The sequence below is a fragment of the Lissotriton helveticus genome, chromosome 6 (genome assembly GCF_964261635.1).
Source record: "Lissotriton helveticus chromosome 6, aLisHel1.1, whole genome shotgun sequence".
Taxonomy (NCBI): Eukaryota; Metazoa; Chordata; class Amphibia; order Caudata; family Salamandridae; genus Lissotriton; species Lissotriton helveticus.
This window is the reverse complement of record NC_136067.1, coordinates 1,686,827,522-1,686,842,541: the sequence shown is the minus strand read 5'-3', so window position 1 is coordinate 1,686,842,541 and position 15,020 is coordinate 1,686,827,522.

Here is a 15,020-nt window from a genome sequence, read left to right as displayed (position 1 = left end):
ATTATCGCTAGGTTGGCTTAGCGGCAATAATTTTATCGCCGTTTAGCGACGATTTTTATCGCTTAGGAGCCTTGATATTATCAAGGTTTATCTCCTAAGCGATAAAAATCGGCCGAAATGCATGAATATCGCTGAAAAGTCAGCGATATTCATGCATTACCGAGCAAATGCTCTTAGCCATGTTATCCACCTCCCATTGGATAACATGGCTAAGAACTGCTCAGGGCAGGTGTTAGCTTTTGGAGATATTCGCGCTTAGCGCGAATATCTCCAAAAGTTGGTAATAGGAGATAGCAATGTTAGCGACTGTTTCCAATCACTAACATCTTGGCACGCCCACTTTGCATGTCATTAGTGATAAATTTCTCTGATATGCAAAGCGGGGCCCAAGATGGTCGCTATCTCCTACTAGCTGTCGCTAACTGGTCTTAGCGACAGCTAGGTAATAGGGAGATAATTTTATCTCCGCTTTCTTGGCTTTTAAAGCCAAAAAAGCAGAGATAAATCCCTTGATAATATGCCCCGTCATCTTTAATTATAGGGGAGCAACGCTTGTTGCATTACATTATAAAGAAAATGCAGTGACCCATGTTAGGAAATAACGAATGGGCTAAACAAACCAAGGAAGCCTTACTAGGTGAAATGTATTTTGTGTAATGGCATACAGATTATGCACTCCTATAAATGATACACAGCGAAAAGAAAGCTCAGCAGGGCAATCAATCCTGCAGTAATATAACAACACAAACTTAATCAATAGCTATTTACAAACCTACACAGCAAAAGCATGCTATCTATGCAAGTTGTAAATCGAGGGGAACACCCCTCTACTTTAACAACTACAGTGCTCGTTACAAGTTGGATGACATGTGTGGTAACTGCTGCTACTGCACATATTGGAATTATGAGTTTTGTTATTAATATCGACAGGTTTGACCCAAAAAATACTGGAACATGTGCATGTTGGTCCAGTAAGTTCCAAACCCTGCATGTTATTCCCTAGAAAATAATTATAGGTTGATAATTAGTGCGAGCAATAAATACTAAATTCTTCACAGTCTGTGATAATTATATCTTTCTGACAAAGACCATCTCATAAAGAGGGCCTAGATGTACAATTTTTATTCAGTACCATTACACTAGCAATGTTGCAAACAAACGCAGACTCTCGTATAAAAATGACAGCATGCAACAGTTGCAAATTGTGCAAAATTGCGACTTGCAATTTGCGACTCACTAAACTTAATGTACAACAGTGTCTCTGACACTGTTTGCGATTCCCATTGGAGTCGCAAATTGCATACCTCATGAATATTAATGAGCCTGTCACAATTTGCGACCCCGTTGGGAATGGCCCGCACTTGCAGGGATGGTGGCCTGATGGGGTCAGCACACCACCAAGTCTGGGACTGCTTTTAAATAAAGCCCGTTTTCCTTAAAGGAAAACGGGATGCATTTAAAAAAGAAAAAGTCCTTGGGACCACTGCCCGCTCTTAAAAAATATTTCCTCACACACTCACAAAGGGGAAGGGGTCCCCTGGGGTCCCCTTCCTGTTTGTGAGTGGTTTACCACCTACTTGAAGTAGGTGGTAAACTGCGAGTGTTTTGCGGCTGCAAATGTAGTTGCAAAACAATTGTACATGGCATTGAGTCTCGCTATTAGGAAGGGATGGCCCTTCCTAATACCTAGAGTCGCAAACGCTATTTTGCGAGTGAGTGACTCGCAAAATAGCATTTGTACATGCCATTACCCTTTTTTGCGGACACAAATGGTGCAAGCGCAAAAAAGGGTACTACATCTGGCCCTTTGGGTTTAGTGAAGATTTACAGGGTGTTCTCGCAGTTTTGTTAATTTTTCTTTTATAACTTACCAAACTTTTGGAACAATGTTTGTGAAATTTGAAAAAAGCAATCGGAAGGAAATGTCTTGTAAATGTGTACCAGGAGTAAATGTCTGCATGAAACCGATCACTGCTACCAGTAGGAAATTATTGTGCAAAATGTTCTTGAGTGACAGTTATTTGGAGAAAAAAACAATTTATGTGGAAATGTTTTCTTGCAAGTGAAGGTTTGTGTTGGTAAATTCAGCATGTCCCACAAAAAGGCTGAAGAGCAAAGTTTGCCAACTTCACCTATGCAAATGGAGGGAGGAGAAAGCATGCAACAGCTTAAAAAAACAGCTAATGTCATTGCTCCAAAATGTATAAAATAGTTGTTGGCAAATCCAATAGATCTTGTTCAACGTGTTAACACATGCAGATTCAGCAGAATAGAGCCAGTAGCATAGCCTGCATGTCGTGGGTCCTAGAATAAGGAAGGGACAGCCCTACCCCCTGCTGGTTGAATTGTAAACTAGAGCAATAGGCAGGATTCAGTGCCACTGCACCTGTACACCAAGAAGCTACACTGTGACTCAAGCAAAAAACTTAATAGGGATCCAATCACAACACACACAGAGTGCTATTGATGTTAAGTACTCGTCCAGTTCATTGCAAGCATTACATTTGAAGAAGGAGGATACACGTAAGCAGTTCACAGCATTAGATGAGAGATGAATACGCCTCTGGGCTGAACTAAGACCGGACAAATGTTCCTGCCAAAGGCTGAAAGGGGCTGGTCAAAAAAAGCAAATGATTGAAAGCGGTGGTCTCATGGTCCACTCTATGTATACTCCATGCATAACAAAAAGTCTGCTTGACAGCTGTGCTATCCCAGACCTAAAAGTAATATCTTGTTAGTTATCACCACAGAAACCATAATGACTTGCATATACAGAGCATCAAGACTAAACTTCAGCTACAAACACAATGGATCACTGTATCTTCATCATTACATTGAGGGGAATCTCACACCAGAGAACTGTAGGCTATAAAACCAAATTCTGCCTAATATCAAATCTCATTCCCTTTGGCTAGGCATTGGCTGAAGGTGCAAGTGAATGAGCACTTAAGTGTTCTGACAGTTGCCCTGCAACATAACTCAACATTGCTAAAGTGTAGAAAATAAAGAAAATGCATTTATGCTATTCCAATACATGCAAGGGTAGCTCTCTGCGCACGAAGATCTCACAATAGGAAGCCTTGACAAAGTCAATAGATCTCGCCTTTGAGAGCTATTAGCGTTGTTAGTGTTTTGTACCCATGCTGTACAGCAGCTAAAACTAATAAAAAAGCTGCGTGCTCCTTAGGCAACACAGAGGGTGGGCGGAAGAGGAAAGGTCAGACGTGAGTAGATGGGGGGCACACGGACAACACAAGATGGGAGGGACTGGGGGCCAGCAGATCAATACGGTAGGGTGGGCAATAGAAGCTGGGGGCAAGCAATGAATAGTGGGCGGGGGAATGGTGGGAAATGGACAACTGAGGGTGGGTGAGAGGGGTGGAGACAAACACACAGACAACACAGAGTGGGCGGGAGAGGCTGGGGGTAAGCACACGAACAATAAAGGGTCGGTGGGAGGTGCTAAGGGCAACACTTGAACAACAGTGGAAGGGGCCAAGAGAAAGTGGGCAAGACAGTCTGTGAGCAAGGAGGTGGACAACAGAGGGTGTGCAATAAGTGCTGGCTAACCAAACATACAAAGGAGGATGGCCAGGAAGCTCTGGGTGAGGATCACAGAGGGGGAGAAGTACATGAGGGTGACAGCTGAACACAGGGCCAGTTCTAGGATTTGCGAGGCCCTGGGCTAAAATGGAATGTGCAAGGCCCCTCTAATGTAGATAAGTGGCCCCTTTCAAGGAGTCCATTCACAGACAACGTGGGAGGCCCATTGTCCAGCATTTTGCCCCCCCCCACAGTTTTAACTTTCAGCCCACAAGCATTTCTCACACCTTCAGTCCGACAGGTGTGAGAATTGCTTGTGGGCTAAAAGTTAAAATTATGGGGGTGCCAAAATGATGGACAATGGACCTCCCACAGTACCTTTGAATGGGTCTCCTTGCAATTGAAGGGAGCATCTCCCTCCCCTATGCCTCAAGACACCATCCCTGAGAGGCCTGTGGAGGGGGGCCCCTCTGAAGAACCCTAATTGCAAGGCGACACCTTTCTCTAAAATGGATCGCATGGGAAACAACAGGACACACCACCAGTGCGTGGCCCCATGCTGGTGGGCTGAGTGCAAGGCCCTGGGCAGCTGCCCACGCTGCCCATGCCTAGCGCCGGCCCTGGCTGAACAGCACACACACTCTTGTAGACTGCTTAGACAAAAGAAAAAGCAGTACCTGAAAAATGAAGCAGTGGAAAAACTCAGTAATGTATTCATGGTCAAGAGTGGGACAAATAAGCAAAGATGAAGGAAACCACGGAAGCTGCCAAATAAGAAATAAGCTAATGAGATTGACAATGAAGCTCACCAATGGTAAGCAAACTGTGACCTCTAACCCCCCTGTAAGGTAACAAAAGGTGTTACAAGAGATAGCACATGCAACAAATAAGTGACTGGGGCCAGAGGCACCACATAAAACATGCCCATCCATTACTAGAACAGGAAATAGACTGCCCTTGTCAACCAGGGGCGTAGCTACCATTGGTGCAGCAGGTGCAATGCACCGGGTTCCAGAGTACCGATTATTGCTTATATATTTCTACCCTTGCAGCAGTCTAAGGGGCCATTTTCCTTTATTGCACCAAGGCCTGTGGCATTCTTGCTGTTACTGCTGTCAACACAATCATATTTGGTCAATTTACAACAACAGCAAAAATCAGCTGCACAGCGCAATAATACAGAATCTTCCACGAAAGGTCAGGGCACCACAGTTAACAGTTTTCCACATCTGAACATTGCACCATAATGCAGTACAACACTATGAAGTAGTTAACTACTTTAATATGAGCTGCAAGTATTAAAAAATGGCAGGGTCACTGCTACATTGCAAAGGGGCCTGATTTAATAACAAGCAAAAAAACCATGCAAATCCACTCACGGTTATATATATCTCCTGTTGCACACAGGCCATAATGTCTGCAATCAGGGGTACAGTTTTTTTTTTACTTTACCATTGTGGGCCATCACCATATACCAGTATAACAAACACAAAGAATAGCAAAACGTAGGAGAAGATGACACTTTCTCCCCTCAAAACTATGAAACATGGAGCGATGGTGGACACAGTACTTTTCTACAGAGAAAATATGTAGCCTGTCGGGGAAACGATGCAGCTGGTGTCCAAAACGTTAAGTGTCAATCGCTTTATTTTTTGTAATAATTCTGACTGATTTCCTTGGCAGGAGAGCAATTTGAGGAAAAGGAAGAAACTCAGATCGCTAAATGAATGTACATCATCTCATTTCAGATTACAATCTATATCAAAACATTGGCGAGCTGTGGGAGTTAATCAGATTGAAGGGTCATTGGATACAGACTCCTATAATGAAACATTGCAGGCCATACCATGAACGTAAAAACTGAATTAACTTGCAAGGAACTATATTGTATTTTTTTTATTAAAACATACATGTTCTCATATAAAACATTCATTTGTTCAACAAAAATAAAACACAGTTCTCCCCTCCTCATTGGGCAAGGCAGCAGGTGTTTCGGGCAAATAATGCTTCTGGTCCTTGGGCAATGCCGGGTGGGGCAAGGAACGCCAGTTGCCATTGAAGAGGCTGGACTCGGAGTTGCCTTGACTGCACCAGGCCTTTGGAGACACGGGGCAAGAGGAGGGACTACAGAAGACTCCAGACTGATGGTAGGCTCCAGCTAGCAGAGACAGCCCCTGTTACATGGATTGTACTACTGAGTATGGGTCCCCAAACATTCTGGTACAAGCATATTGAGGACAGAGTATCAAGGGGACAAAATATTGACAGGTAAGTGCATATAGGGAATGTTAGATTTGTCATCCTTGGTGCGGTCTTCCCCCAAACGTTTTGCCTTTACCCCTCCTGTTTTCTGAATTTTGTTTTTGTTGGCATTCAGACTCTGGGTACTTTACCAATGCTATCCAGCGTTAAAGTGCTTGTGCTCTCTCTTTAAAACATGGTACAATTGTCTTACACCTGATTAGAGTATTTAATTTACTTATAAGTCCCTAGCGCATTGTACTACATATACCCAGGGCCTGTAACTTAAATTCTACTTGTGGAATTGCTGCACTCAATGCGCCACCCACTTAATTAGCACATTTAAATATGTCTCAGGCCTGCCATAGCAGCCTGTAAAGCAGTTTTAAAACTGCCAATTCAGCCATGCAAAATAAACCTTTTGCCAGGTCTAAATCTTCCTTTTTAATACATATAGGTTACCCGTAAGGTAGGCACTAAACAGCCCATTAGGCAGGGTACATTGTATTTCAAAAGTAAGACATGTTTTTTGGTTTTATGTATTGGTAGAGAAAAATTCTTACATTTGTTTTTCATTACTACCTACAAGGCCTATCTGTCTGATTGGATAACATTGGGTTACATTATTACATCTAATAAATGCTAACTTTTGATTGGGAGCATATTGGAATGTCAAGTTTTGACTCAAATGAACTGTAATTAAACAGTCCTCTTTAATGGTAAAGTTGGATTGTAAGTCATCATTTTGCAAATGCCACTTTTAAAAGGTCCTTTTCTTGTCCTCACCATTTGGGGCCTGTGTCCTGGGTCACATGACTGCGAATAGCTTGGCAGTTGCCCATTGTGTATTCTTTCAAGACAGTGAGACAAATGGGGATGAGGTGCTGCCAGTATGGGCAATCCTGCCCCAATGGGTGCAACAGAGCTATTCGCTGCTCCAATTACATTTCAAAGGGCTGCCTACAGTACACACACAAAGGGACCTGACACCAGTCTTTTGTTAGCCCAGACTTCTTGCAGCTATAGCAGGGGTAGTGAAGACCTTTCCAGACCCAGACCTTGGGGTAGCTAGGATATTACCCCCTCTTCAAAGGCTGGCGCCAAGTATAAATAATGGACCTCCGGGGCCACCTCTGTAGTAAACTCCTGGACCTGTAGGCTACAGAAGAAGGTCTGCCTTGTTCCCCAGAGGACTGTGCTGCTGCTTGTGTCCTGCCCTGCTCTCCGAGAGAGAAGACTGGATCTGCTCCCTTCATCCCAGGCTAGCCTGAGTGATTCCAAGTGTAAGTCGAGTGACCTCCTGTTTTAAGCGACAGTGACTTAACAAGCTCGAGAGGCCTCCCTGCAACTGCCCAGATAATCTTTTGCAATTGGACTTGCCTAGACATGAAACTGGACCCGCCTGACCCTTGCTGGCCTTTGCTAGAATGAATCCTAGCTCCTCAAGAGGTTCTTCTCCCGGTCCTGGACCCTTGGATGGCATCAAAGTGCACTCCTTTGGAAGTACAGGAGAAATCCTTACGTTTTGGGCTCTTTGTGACCACAAACTGGCCCATTCGTGACAAGACTCTGCTGCCCGTGATGACTTACAATGCAAAGCTCTGGTGAAAGCGACTCTTCATGCTACAGCGACTGCCAGCGTCAACCGGCAATGCGAGATCTGTGCTTCGTGCCTCAGCAATGACAGCCCGCGGTGAACACTAATGGGAAGCTCCAGCAGAGACCGTCTGCAACCCCCTTCCGGATCATTGCACTACATCGAAGACCGTCAGTGGGCCTAACTTGGTCCTTGTATTCAGCCCACGCTCTATTGTGGTCGGCCTGAGCTTGTGACTTTGTCGCAGTCCCGCCTGACCAGATAACCACAGCTGGCGCTTTATGCTCCTAGGCACTATTTTACCCTAAATATTTGAAATTGCATATCGCTGGTTCTACTGATAGGATATTTGTTGTTTAGGTTTCAAATAATTTGCAAAATTGTACTCAAACGGTGCGATTCGCAAAAATCGGCCGTTTGTGCCCGCTTAAAGGCCTTTTGCGATGCATTAAAGTGTTAGGCACTCGCAATGCATTTAAGGAATCACAATTTGTGATGTTGAGAGTGGGCAGAATTGTGCATTCTAAGTTAGCTAGATGTCACACTTCACAAAACGTCATGAATAGGCAGGAGAGGACCTAGTAGACCATTTGCTAGAAGTGGCTGCATCCTCGTGGGCAAGAAGTGGGCATGAACGTGGCACTCCTGGAACCAGACCGCAGATCACATCTATACTGGAGCGAGGACCGATGAAGGACTGCCCTGCTGTTCCTTGGCCCAGGAAAGAGCGACTGCACATAAGACTGAACTGCATGTGCTGCACCTTCTGCTAGCAAAGAAAGGACTGTGTCTGTGGTGTCCTACTTGAGGAAAAGTCATCCTGATCGTCTGATAGAGAAGGTGATTCCAAGTCAGTTGACTGACTCCCTGTTAAAGCTACAGGGCACTAAAGGATGAAGAAGCCTGCCTTGATGAGTTGGTAGCTTAGAATGCCTGATAGCCACTGACTGCCAAAGTGTAGCCAGGGACATCGAGTCCTTACCCTCAAACGTTGCACCCAAGCCTGCTGGACACGAGAGATTTATTAGAGTGCAATTTGGTCACCCAGAAATGAAGTTAATGCCAGATAAAGAAGCCTCAGGTTTTGCTATAACTGGAGAATAGTAGACCAGTGCCAACTGGTTTTTGGCTGGACTTCACCTGGAATTCGAGGGACATCGACCTCGTGATCAAAGTCGCCCCTCTGCATCCCTTGTATCAGGACCACTCCATTGTTTTCTATGGTGGTTCGTCCATAGACCTGTACTAGAGACTACTCTATAAAACAAAAATAAAATAAATAAATAAGTTGGTGTTGGATTTTTATTGTTTTGCATTTTCTTCTTGTTCAATGTTTTTAGTGCTTCCAGTTACTTTGAGAAGCCTGACTAGTGTGAGCCACAGCTACCTTGGACTTAGCTAAGGCTTCGCAAACAAACCTGACTGGACCTGATTCAGAACTGTGTCTTTATTATACAGGGGGGTTGCACAACCAAGTCATATAATAAACCACATTCCACTCAAATTGGATTTAGCAAAAGTATGTTTTGAGGATAATTTCTCAAGGTAAGATTGTTGTCTTCAGAGTAGTAGATCATGGGGAGTGCCATCCACAACTCAGGTCATTACAGTATGAAGCAAAGGACTTGATTAAAATAATATGTGATCAGGGTGTGGGGAATGTTTTTAGGACTCATCAGCAGACAGCTTGAGCTGTTTTTTGTCAAAGTAGCATTGTATATTGCTGCTACATATTGCTACTGAGAAGGCTTTACCTCCCATTTCTAGTTCCGGATTCTAGGAACCATTACCCAATTATGGTGTGCTGATTGAAGATTTCTGGGGGGCACAAACTATTTAAACATGGCTTTAATGTCAACTGGACTTACAGCATAAAGAACTTTACATACCATGCATAGGGTTTAAAACTTATATGTTTCTCGACGTACAACCCCTAGGGTGAGCTAACTGAAGTGGGCATGACTTTTCAGAGTTGGCCTTTTTTGTGATGGCAAATTTAGGAATTCTGGGATAGGGCTATTCCCACTTACCACAGAAAGTGGTCATATAGGGAACGTATTAAGCCCAAGGCTATGTAGCCCATTGGTTACTACCCTACAATCCCATATTGTGTAACAGATCCTGACAACCTGAAAGAAGAAGATGGTCCTAAAGAGTAACAAACAGCAAGAACTGAAGACCCAGCAACTGAACTGGTACCAACCCTGCCAGCCTGCCTGTTGACTTTGCCAAATTGTGCAAAAAGTCGACTTGTCCTGCAGCTGCTGAGTATTCAAGCCTGGGAGACCTGCACTTCAGCCAGGAGCCAAGACCTCCTGTGGGACAGTTGAACTGTCCCCTGCATCTTGCAGACACCAAAAAGACAGACCTCGAGGACTCCGGTGCCGCCAAAATCCGACACACCCAAGCACCACTGTACTGGGCCTCCCAGCCCGTGTTGAAGTGGGCCAACGATGTCAGCATTGTCCCCCAGCCCTCAAGGGACAGAGTCCATCATGAAGTGAACTTTTGGGGACTCCCCAATGATGCTTGAAACCCCTGAGTGCAGGCCCCCTCAACCAGGAGTGTTGCCAGGCAAAGAAACTTGACACCCCAAAAACCCTCTGAACTCAGATGCCCTGTCCTGAGGAGAAGAGGACCAAATGTGTCCCCACATCCACCAACATCACAAGACCCGAAGCCACTCGGTTTCTCCGGATTGACCTCTCAGATCCCCCGCAGCCTCTTTGTGATAGGACCATTTCCCATTGGTTTGCATTGGGCACCCGATGCTGTTTGCACACCTCCACCATGTCACTCTAGTACTGCTGGTAGTGTTTTGATGGTGCTGCCTTGGACCTTACCCACCACTCACCTTACTCCTGGAAACTGGTCCTGTAAGTCGTTGCAGAGAACTGGTAAACAGCATGTGTTTCTCATCCCATAGGTTTACATTGCAGCCTTAAAAAATTGCACTGTCAACTTTTTAAACACAAAAGAATTTCTATCTCAAAACGTATTTACCATATTGTATTGATTCTGGTGTCTAAATATATATAAAGATATGTGTTCATTTCCTAAATTGGTGTGGATCTCCTTATTGAGTAGGGTGCATCATTTATTGACTACTGTGTGTATTTGTGAATGTCTAACACTCTCCTCTGATAAGCCTAAGGGTGCTCGACCACACTACCCCCTATAAGAGCGCCTTGGGATTGCTAGAGCAAGCCCTGTCCACCCATAAAGCAACCCCTAGACTCTTTGCACGATATATCTCATTTTGATACATTGAATAATGAGCCGGCTTCCTAAATTGGTGGTCAGCAGTGGGATAAAAGACTAGATAGTTGCTGTACCACATGGTTAATAAATGTTTCCCCTAAGGAATTCAAAAGTGTCATTAGTTACAAGCATTTTATACCAATTTTGATTTTTTTTTTATTGCTTAAAGCATAGCTGGTAGGGCATTGTGTTAAGTCTCACAGTAAAACTACTTAGAATTTTAAAGTATTTAAGTTAGTTAGGCCTTTAGAAAGTACTTAGCAATCTTTGTAAGTTTGTGAAAAGGTCCCAACTACTTTAAAGCCATGACTGATGCAACAGTTTCTTCCAAGGAGCTCATCTTGGGGTCCAACAAGAACTTTAAGTTGGACAGACTTAAAGCCCTCTGCAAAACATGAACCTCACCATAACATAACATGTGTATTTGTAAAGCGCACGTTCACCCATGGGCATCTTGGGGGGAACATCCTATTCAACGCGGATGTTACCCCGCAGTGCTTTTACGACGCGTTCTTTACAACGCAAGTCGTAACCACGACATGCGCTGGAGGGCGCTAAAGGATAAAGAATAGTATATTTACTATTCCAACACCTTCCCTACTATCCACGGGGACTGATGTTAGAATAGTAAATTATACTATTCACTATCCCCGCCCAACAACGCAAGTCGTTGTAACGACTTGCGTTGTTAAAGACGCGTTGTATAGGCACGCGTTGAAACGGTAAGCGTTGTACCATCATACATCCGCATCTTGGTGCTGATTAACAGATGTTTATTGGTACCCAATGGTTATCATTTTATCAACCTCAGAAGTATGAAAGACTGAGTGGACCCACCGGGATTTGAACTTGTGACCATGAGATCAAACACAGGCCCCTATAGTGGACCCATCAGTCCGCTAAGCCATCAGACCCGGCATGGGGCTTAGACCAACGAAGGCACATCTGTAAAAGTTGCTTGCAGAAAATGCTAGGACCATGGCTGAGGGAGAACCCCTTCTTGAAGAGGAACAAGGGATGCTGAGGTCGATGAAGTTGATGATTATCCCAGCAGCAACCCTACAGAAAGCAATACCACTGGGAGTACTGCTGATAACACCCCTGAAGAAATAGATAGTGAAGATGTAGAACTTCAAGAACGATCCAAGTGGATAACATTAGAGGTTAAACTCTTAGCTATGCAAAAGGTAAGAACTGAGTTGGGCCCAGGACCCATCTTTGGTGGCAGAAAAATCATAAATAGGGAGAAGGAAGGAGCTTTCGACCCTAAAATCCTCAAAGGCATAGGCATAGATGCATCAAGGTCAAATCCGCTCGCAAAGGGGCAGATTCTCAGAATCTGCCCCTTTGCGACTGGTATTTTTGCATTTGGGATGCATCATCCCAAATGCAAAAATCGCAAATTAAGAAATCGCAAAATTGCGATTACTTGCATTTAAGGAATCTCAAATTGAGATTCCTTAAATGCAATGCATTAACGTTTAAAAAATAGCGATTTCGCTAATAGGGCTCGCAAATTACCATGAAGTTGAACTTCATGGTAATTTGCAAAAACTTTGAAAAATGCACTAAAGTGCATTTTTCAAAGTTTCATGTTGCGCACACACATGCCCTAAGGGCATGTGTGTGCGCAACATATGTGCGCAGATCAATTTCAGGGGTGCAACAGGGTGTCCTTTGGACACCCCTGCACCCTTGAAATCCAGCCGCAGTCGGTAGGGGAGTACCTGCTGGGGCGGTGACGTGGAGAGGGGGGGCAGGGTGGGGGTTAGTAATGTATGGATAATGAAGGTTTGCAGGTAAGTAAACATTTAAATAAATCAAACGAATTTTGTTGCGCGCACTGCATCCCCAAATGCAATGCAGTGCGCGCAACGAAAATCGTTTGATTTATTTAAATGTTTGCTTACCTGCAAACCTCCATTATCCATACATTACTAACCCCCACCCTGCCCCTCCCCCTCCCCACGTCACCGCCCCGGCAGGTACTCCCCTACCAACCGCGGCTGTTGAAATCGCATTCTCAATTTGCGATTCGCAAATTACGATTCGCAAATTGAGAATGTATTCCCATTCATTCCTATGGGCCTCTAGGCCCATAGGAATGAATGGGGAGGTATTCCTTAATTGCGACTCGCAATTTGCGAGTCGCAATTAAGGAATTATAAGAAACCGCTATTTTTTTAGTGATTTCTCCATGCATTGTATTTTGCTATTCCTTAATAGCGAATCGTTATTTTTCGCTATTAAGGAATAGCAAAATGGGTTCTTGATGCATCTGGGGGTATGTCCCAAAATACACTGAAGGTGGTGATATCACCAAATGATTTACAGCCTTTGAGAGGGCTTGTATAATTAGGCATTTCAATAAGGAGTATTGGCGTTATCTTCTCTTGGAATTGCTTTTAGAAAAGTGTAGGGATAGGTGCCTGGCACTGAATGAGGCAGATGCTGTGTCCTATGACCTAATGGAGGAAACCCTGATTGAGGGCTTTGGGCTCACCACTGAAGAATACAGTATCAGGTGGGAGAAAGCTGCTGCTGAAAAACCAAGAGTCAGACATGGAAAGATTTTTTTATAGTTTTCAGCGAAAACACTAGGTGGCTGGTTGAAAGGAAACAATGTGCAAGATTATGAAGGGCTGTATAATCTAATCATGAAAGAGCATCTATTGATGACTTGTGTTCCTGAGAAATTACATCAATACCTGGTAGACCAAGGTCCACTTTCACATCAAGAGTTGGGGAAGAAGGCAGACCACTGGGACAAGACAAGAGTGACCAAAACTACCGCTGATGGGGGTGACCAGACAAAACATGTTGCTAAGCCCCCACAAGGGAAAGAGGGTGATCAGTCAAAGGGTAAAAACAAAGAGTCTTCTAAAGGCCCCCAAAAACGGATTCAGGAAGGTGAGCCCTGAAACGATACACAGTTTAAGAGTGGGTACCAGGGTTAGAACTGGGATCTCAAAAAGGCTTGGTGCTTTGATTGTAAGCCCAATGGGCACCGAACTAGAGACCTTAGCTGTCCCAACACAAATAATTTCTCTAGTGCATCTGTGGTAAATGCAGTGGTTCATCTCTGGATTGGATCCCAGGTGAGCCCAGACCATGTCACTGAGGCAACTGTATTCCTAGAGGGTGGAGTGGATATAGCTGCCCTGGCTGTCTGGCTAGTAATCTAGAGAAGTACAGACAACAGCCACATATTAATTTGGTTAAAGTTGTAGCACTGAGGGATACAAGTGCAGGTGCCACTATGGTGAAGGGGAAAAAAATATCCCCAGGTCAATACCTGACTGGTGAGACATTCTTAGTCCTCAGTGGTGATGATTAAGCTAAGATGCATCGCATGGCAATTGTGGCCTTAGAGCCAGAGGTAACTGGCCAAAACAAGGTGGTGGTATCCTCTGCTATTTCTATAGAATGTTTTCTAGGCAAAAATCTGGGTTCTTCAGAATGGGCTGAGGTCTAAAGAAAGACCCATGTAACTATGCTGGGTACACCTGGATGGGTGTATAAAACCAAGAGCACAATCCAAAGCCCAGAGTGAAAAAGATGAGTTGGAGCCTGGAATAAAGGCCCAAATTCAAGAGAAAAGGTAAGAAGTCTGGGAAACCAGCTTCTGAATAGACACCAGCTCAGGTCCCCTTTCCTCAGGGAGAAGACCTGACAGTCGCAGAGGGAACTGAGCCCCAGAAACTTGGGCCTTACATGGCAGAAGTCCTTGGCCCAGGGGGACCCTCTATTTATTTATTTATTTATTTATTTACGCAACTTTTATAGCGCAACAAATACCCGAAGGTGTCTCGGCGCTGTGGAGCAACAAAGTTCATCATCCTACCGTCTTCTCACTGGTTAAACAACCATGTTTTCAGGAGCCTACGGAAGCTAATCAGATTCGGAGCAGCTTTTATGGCAGTTGGCAGAAGGTTCCAAAGTTTTGGAGTGGCCACCAAAAAGCGCCTATCACCCCAGGTGACTGATCTTGTACGTGGCACCTGCAAAAGACTGGCATTGGCCGATCTAAGGTGCCTTCTGGGGGTATAGAGCTGAAAAGCTTCGATCAGGAATCTGGGTCCTGCGCCATGTAAGGCCTTATAGGCAATACAGAGGGCCTTAAATTTAACACGGCTCTCAACTCTCAGCCAGTGAAGCTGGCGGATAGCAGAGGTGGTGGATTTGCGGCGAGGGATGTTAAGAAGAATCCTAGCAGCCGCGTTCTGAATAGATTGCAGCTTCGTGATGACACGCTTCTGAGTGTGGAGAAAGAGAGCATTCCCGTAATCTATTTTTGAGAAGACTAAGGTAGAGACCAAAGTCTTCCCGGCTGACGGAGGGAGATAAGGTAGCAGCTTCTTAATCTTTTTCAAGATGT